Source organism: Mirounga leonina, unplaced genomic scaffold (genome assembly GCF_011800145.1).
Source record: "Mirounga leonina isolate KUSES-001 unplaced genomic scaffold, KU_Mleo_1.0 Mir_200, whole genome shotgun sequence".
In the NCBI taxonomy this organism is placed as follows: domain Eukaryota; kingdom Metazoa; phylum Chordata; class Mammalia; order Carnivora; family Phocidae; genus Mirounga; species Mirounga leonina.
In genome coordinates this window covers 23,869,777-23,877,353 of record NW_023270503.1, presented here as the reverse complement: position 1 = coordinate 23,877,353, position 7,577 = coordinate 23,869,777, and positions in this window count along the sequence as shown.

Sequence of the window (7,577 nt, the reverse complement as noted above, 5' to 3'; positions counted from 1 at the left end):
CTTCTCCAGGCTTGGTAGTGGGCAAGAGGCCGTTGGAAGGCCTCAGGGCCTTGGGGTACCCTGAGGTCTTTCTATTGAAAGAGGAGAATCTTTTCCTTTAGACTCTGAGGCTTCATTACAAGACCCAAACATCCCTTTCCAAACATCTCTGGCTTCAGGAGAAACAGGGTAATAATAGAGGCTGCAGGCAAAAGAGGACAGAGGGGCTAGGGGTGAGGCCAGCCTGCAAGCAGAGCAAAACATGTGGGAGAGGGATATGAGACTGTGGGTGTCGAAGTCCAAGGTGGTTGGAGCAAAAAATAATTTTGTTTCAAGTGAGGGATCCACCCCCCTCGGGGTGATGAGAAGGGGAAAAGTTCTCTTGAACACCAGGGAAAGCTTACTTAAACATTCCCACTACATCCAAAATGCGAACCTCCTCCCAATGTTTGCCTGCAAAGTCCGGAGCGGTACCAGCCAATGAGAAGAAATGCTACGGTCTGGGCTCTTTCTCCTGAGTCTACTAAGAATCCTCATGTTAGAGCTGCAAGGGCCTTTCGAGACCCAAAGCAATCCTTCATTTTACAGATGAGAAACTGGAAACTCAGAGAGGGCCCATAACTGGCTCAAGATCCGGTACCTAGGAAATAGTGGGACCTCGCTTTTGCTTTCTGCTATGGTGGCCGCTGGTGCCCCTCCCTTTCCTCTCTCAGAGGCAACTAACTGGCTGGGAAACTGGTTTCCAAGAGGCACAGGCAGAATCCCAAAAATCTCAGGCCTTTCTAAGCCGGTCGTCACTCTGTCTCCAGAAGACCTGTCACCTGAAGGCAGCACCGCTGAGTGACAGCTCCCGTTGGCCCCGGGCCAGCCTAAGGCCTCTCTGGGGGTGGTGGGGTGGGGAAGGAGCTTTTGTAGGGCCTCCCTCAGTCGATTGTCTGCAGCTCTGTCTTTGTCTGTCTGTCACTCAGAAGTGAACCGCTGGGGGGAGAGGTCAGGCTGGTTGGCGGAAAGGGAGAAAGAGGCTTGTCCCTGGCTGTGAGGGGTGGGGGAGAAGGCAGGGGGAGGGTGCCACTTCTTCAACCTCTTCATGCCCCCTCCCTTCATCTCCTCAGCTCCCCTACGGAATTCCAGCCTTGGCCCACTTTAGGACCAGGGTAGCAACTGTCCACAAAGAACCTTCTCTTCTTGCCACGTGAAATCTTGGGTCACCATTGGGGATCTACTCCCTTACTCTGCCCTGTCTGGAAGAAGGGGCTGCAAAGGAGTCTAACTCAAACCTCCTAGGAAGGGGGTTCCATTAACTCTTGGGTCGCCACTGGAGATCTACTCTTGTTTGGAAGAAGGGGCTGCGAAGTCCAACTCAAACCTCTGAGGAAGGGGGTTCATCCTGCCCCCATTCCACTTAGCCACCTCTCTGACTCCACTCCTGTGCTTGGCTGTCTCCCCGCCCCGCCTGCCTCATCAGATTCCCCAGGCTCCCCCCTCATCCCCCCACCGCAATCCCACACAAATCTATCCCCTGAGAGCCCCTGTTTTCAGGCTGCCCCAGCTTCTCCTGTACACAGCACATCTCCCCAGATTGTGCGGTTTCCAGTCTCCCCTTGCTCCCCCTGCACACGAATCTACCTCCCCAGCCTCAACAGTTTTCAGGCTTCTCACTCTCTGCCCCCCCTGTACACGAACTGTCTCCCCAGATCCTGCTGTTTCCAGGTTCCCCCATGTTTCCCCAGTATACAAATTGGCCTCCCCGGGTTCGGCAGTTTCCAGAACCCCCTTGTTCTCTCACTAGGCAGCTCCATCTCCCCAGATTCAGCTGTTTTCAGGCTCCCCTCATTTGCCCTGTACACGGATACCTCTCCCAGGTTCTGCTGTTTCCAGGCTCCCCTATTTCCCTTGTACACGGATCAGCCTCTAGCTTATGTTGATCCCAGCTGCCTAAGGGATTCAGCAGGTTTAAAGAGAATGGAAGGCAGAGGTGAGTCAGGAAGAGGAGGAGGAGAAAGACTACCATCAGGGAAGCTCCTTATTCCTCTCGTGACCTAGAATCCTGGGCCTCTGACTCTGCAAATAGCTCCCTTGAGCCAATCTGCCCTGGGACACCCCAATTCCCTCCCACCTGCTGCTGCCCAGCATCTGAACTTTAAGTCAAGCATCCCCGGGAGGGCCCCATCTTGGAGGAGGTACTTGTGAATGCCCTTCAGTGAGTCAGGCAGGAGCCCTCTCAAGCCCTGGACTGTCTCTCAGCCCGGCCTGGTCTCTCCCCTGCTTTCCCTCCACGCCTTCCCAGCTCCTCTTTGTCTCTTGCCTACCTGCTGCACCTTAGCTCCCCTCAGTGTCTTCAGGTAGAACTCAAAGGAGACCCCAAATGCAGCCCCTCGGAACAGAAGAGGTACAGAGCTAGAGACCCACACTTTTTTTTTTCTTTTAGTTTTTCAGGAGGGAGTTGATACTAATCTCACGTCCTGGAAATTCATTCTGTGCCTGGATTAGCATCCTGGCGTGCGTTGTAAACCCGTGTTTCATCCTTTCGCAGCACAGAAGCAGCCTTCCTGCATCCTAATCCTTGTTGGGGGATGGGGTTGAGGGGGGCGGGGGGCAGTATTCCGCAAGGTTTTCCAGGATTCTTACCTTCTCTGATTCATTTCAGTATTGCGCCCCAAGTTTCTAGTGGGGCCTAGGGAAGAGTGTCTGATTCTCCATCTCTCTCCTCCACTCACACACCCCCCTACCCACCCATTAGCCCAACGCCAGCCATTTTGTCAGTCATCATGCTCCACCTTGCTGGCCCCAGCAAACACCCTGGGTTCACGGGGAACACCTAGGAAAGGCAGGCCCACTGGGTCCTGGACAGTGTCCTAACAGAAGAGAGACTCTTCTTCAAAGCGAAGCCCACACCTGGGTTCAGACCTCGGCCTCTGCTCCCAGGTCCAGAGTAGCTTCCATTTCCCCAGCTGTCACGTGGGGATGGCAGTCCCTGCTTGCCTCACAGCTCAGGGAGCGCAAATAAAATTACGCGTGTGAAGGAGACAGAATTATTTTTACAGAACGTGGCAAATGTGAGCTATTTATGTAAGTCTTGTGAAAAGAAGTCTGTGCAAGAAACTGTTTTGTCTTTTGTATGTATATTCTCCTTCCACTGTTTGAAAACAAATGTGGCTAATGGTGCTCATTTCTTGATTTCATTATTTGAAAATCACTGTTGGAGTTGGTGTATCTGGAAACCATACAAACTCCCTATATACTGTTGTCAATTAAAATGTAGTTTTAGAGGCGCCTAGGTGGCTCGGTTGGTTAAGCCCCGGACTTTTTCCTTTTTTAAAGATTTTATTTTTATTTTTATTTATTTATTTATTTTTAAAGATTTTTGTTTATTTGATAGAGAGAGACACAGCGAGAGAGGGAACACAAGCAGGGAGAGTGGGAGAGGGAGAAGCAGGCTTCCCGCGGACCGGGGGAGCCTGATGTGGGAAGCCTGATGTGGGGCTCGGTCCCAGGACCCTGGGATCATGACCTGAGCTGAAGGCAGACGCTTAACAACTGATCCACACAGGCGCCCCTTAAAGATTTTATTTTTAAGCAATCCTTACACCCAACATGGGGCTTGAACTCACAACCTTGAGCTCAAGAGTCATATGCTCTACCAACTGAGCCAGTCAGGTGCCCCAAGTCCCGGACTTCTGATTTTAGCTCAGGTCTTGACTCAGGGTCATGAATTTAAGCCCCATGCTGGGACTTACATTTGGAAAAAAAAATTTTTTTTAAATGTAGTCTTAAAATGGATGAATTGTAATGTGTGTAAATCATACCTCAATAAATCTGATTGGAAACATGCCAAGAAAAATGTGAATTGGGATTTTCAGTCAAGAGCCCTATCTTTTTCAATTGCCCAGGAAGGCAGTCCTTGTCGTGGAAATTCTGTTTATAAATGTTAGATTCTGGTGTTCTGCAGAAAGCAGGGGGCAGTGGGGCAGAGGGAGGTGAGTGGGGTTTCAGGAAACTCTCATTCCTGTCCCCACTGTCACTTATTAGCTCTGTGACATCAACGAAGTCATCCTTGGAGATTCATGTCCCTCATCTGAGGGTCTCTAGCTTCCTCTCCCACAACCACCCAACTTCCTTTTTCTACATCAGAGTATAAACTGTGTTCCGTGGCCCGAACCTTTCAGCCCTTGTCTCAAGCCTTCAGTTGCCCTGGGGAGTGGGGTCAAGTCTCAAGTGTTGAAAGGTATATCTGGTTTTCTTGACAGTGTATTTAGCGGGGGGGGCCCTCTTATCTCCACACAATTGTCGCTGGTCCTATGTCCCTCATCAAGGGACACTCTTGCCTTTCCACCAAGACGCTCTCGTCTCTCTGAGGGGGCGCCCCCCCCCCACAAGGTTCTGTTCGGTCGTCTAGGGACCTCTAGGAAGGGATTCCAGCGCTCAGCACTGCAAGATAACCGCCGCCAGTAGGTAGTAGGGAAGCCCCCTAGATCTGGTCCCTGCAGGCTTTCCACCGCCCCATCCCGAGCCCAGCCCGGCAAGGAAGGATGGAAACGGGGCTTGTCTTACAGCACCATCTTCTGGGCAGACCTGTGAAAGCCGATGCTTCTTGCTGCCATCCAGAGAAGGCAGAGAACATTTTTGGTCCCAGAAGTTTTAAAAATCTCATCTGCTTCCCCGTAACCAAGTTCTGAATTCTGAACTTTTCCCAGCCATCTCTTAGGAGAGCATGTTCCAGGAGACCTCCAACCTTTTGAACACACGGCTGGACCCTCTGGAGCGGTAGGGATGGTCCTTCACCCACTGGATCCAGAGCAGCTGAGGCCAGTCTCTCCCAGTCATTTCTGTCAGTGAAGTCTTGTCTCCACATATCTACCCCATATGTCCCAACATACCCACCTTGGGAACCCCTGTCAGTCACTAAGCTGTTGCCTGGGGGTAAGGGCATGGCCTCTGTGACCTTCAGAATTTTCTTCCATCCTTAAGTTCTCCTGAATGAGGATTCATTGCAGCCAGGAGGATAAGATATTTGTTTTCAATGCCTTAAAAATAGGGTGTCTAGGGACGCCTGGGTGGCTCAGTTGGTTAACTGTCTGCCTTTGGCTCAGGTCATGATCCTGGGGTCCTGGGATTAAGCACCGCATTGCATTGGGCTCCCTGCTCAGCAGGGAGCCTGCTTCTCCCTCTGCCTGACACACCCCCTACTTGTGCTCTCTCTCTCTCTGACAAATAAATAAATAAAATCTTAAAAAAAAAAATCAGGTGTCTAGATAAAGAGTTGTGGGTCTGGTCAAATGAGATCAGATTGCTCTGACTACTTCTCTTTCTTTCATTGTGTGTGTGTGTGCGTGTGTGTGCGTGTTTTCAGACAGGGGGTAGGTGAGGGTGATAAGAGGGTACCAAATATATAAGCTACCATGTAAATTTATTACTTTTTTTTAGGACCTAATATCCAAGTCATTGTCCCTAACAAAGTGGTCCCTTTGGAAGCATTCTTTTGGAATGATTGCCTGGAATTACCTGAATTGATTCAAAAGCACCAACTCAAACGCTAAATGGAACTTGAGTTTTGCAGGTTATTTGGTGACATGATCCTCAATCAGGATGGGTGGCACTATCTTAGAGAGAGGATGAGCAGTGTAGTGAAAGCGATTGCCTTTTGTGGGTCATACATTGACCCCAAGTTCTTTTTTTTTTTTTTTAAAGATTTTATTTATTTATTTGACAGAGAGACACAGCGAGAGAGGAACACAAGCAGGGGGAGTGGGAGAGGGAGACGCAGGTTTCTAGCCGAGCAGGGACCCCGATGCGGGACTCGATCCCCGGACCCTGGGATCATGACCTGAGCCGAAGGCAGACGCCTAACGACTGAGCCACCCAGGCGCCCCGACCCCAAGTGCTTCTTCCCCTCTTCAATCCACATTCCGCATTGCTGCCAGAGTTCCTTGCTCAAAATACAGAGTTGATACCACTTAACTGCTTGAAAATCTCCGGTGGTTTCCTATAGGCTTCAGAATAGAAGCCAAGCTTCTTAGCTCTGTGGTTGGGGCAAATGGCAACAGCCATAGAATCAGACCAGTATGGGCTTAAATCTCACCTCTGTGCCATGAGCCAAATGACCCAAACCCTCAGGTCCCCTCAGTTATAAAAGTAAGTCTAACAACATCTACCTTGTTAGGTTGTTTTGAGGACAGTTACGTTTCTAAGGTGTACAGAGTAGTAAACTCAGTACATGGCTGTTATTCTCCAGCATGCATTCAACATTCACCCCCATCCAAGAGGAACCTGTCTTGGGAGAAGCCTCCTGTCTCAACACACCCCAGCCTCCCGCACAGAGGCACTCATCCCCCATTCCAGCTACATTTGCCCACCTTCGGTTCCTTGAACAGAGACTCTGCCTTTTGCTAAGCTAATACCATTGCTCCCTTCTTTCTTTCATATAGTATGTGACGCACCTTCTCCTCCGTCAATATTTATTATTTCAGCCTATGTGACTTTGTTCCCAGTCAAATCAGGAACTGTGTCTTCTAATTCATCTTAAATGCTCCCACCACCCTCAGCAAGGTGACTGGCTCAGAACAGACAGTTAGTAAATGTCTGTTGAAAGAATTCACTCCAGGGCGCCTGGGTGGCTCGGTTGGTTAAGCAACTGCCTTCGGCTCAGGTCATGATCCTGGAGTCCTGGGATCGAGTCCCACATCGGGCTCCCTGCTCAGCAGGGAGTCTGCTTCTCCCTCTCCCGCTCCCCCCTCTTGTGCTCTCTCTCTCACTCTCTCTCTCAAATAAATAAAATCTTAAAAAAAAAAAGAATTCACTCCAAATGAAAGTGAATTTTACTAGCATTATTATTATTATTTATCAATACTGCTTTTCTTACCAAAGGGTCCACTCTGGGGGACAGCGCTCATATACCTGTGCAGGGTAAAATCTATGTGTATTTCACAATGGCTCTCATTTCTTTGGATCCTCATTGAAGACGTTTTCCAGTTTTAGTTGGCAGAGATGAGGACCATACAAATGTGGATGATAGAGTAAAACTTGGCAGCCATTCGATTCTTTTCTTTTTCTTTTTTAATGAAGTATGACTTACCTACAGGAAAATACACACATCTTAAGTGTAATCTTTGAATTTTTGCCACCGCTCAGATCAAGATATAGAACATTGTTGGGCTTTAGGGGCGCCTGGGTGGCTCAGTCAGTTAAGCCCCCAACTTTTTATTTCAGCTCAGGTCTTGATCTCAGGGTTATGAGTTCAAGCCCCTAAAAAAAAAAAAAAAGAAGAAGAAAAGAAGAACATCATTTGATTTTACAATGTACTTCAACCTTGAAATATCTCCCCTAAACCATTTTCTCCTTTCAGCCCTCCACTCCTACCCCACTGCCAAGTCTGGAGTCAATCACTTGCAAAGAAGTCTCTCTCTCTCCTTTCCTTAGCTCCTGGCTCATGGCAAACACTCAAATACTTGAATGAATGAATGAGTGTAATTCACGAATATTGTTAAATGAATGAGACCCAGTTTAGAGGGAAAAGGGAGACCTGTAGCGTTGTGCCAAACCTGCTTTGGGTAAAATTTCCAACTTTGCCTACATCAGGTTCTGGAGTGAAAGGGTATTTA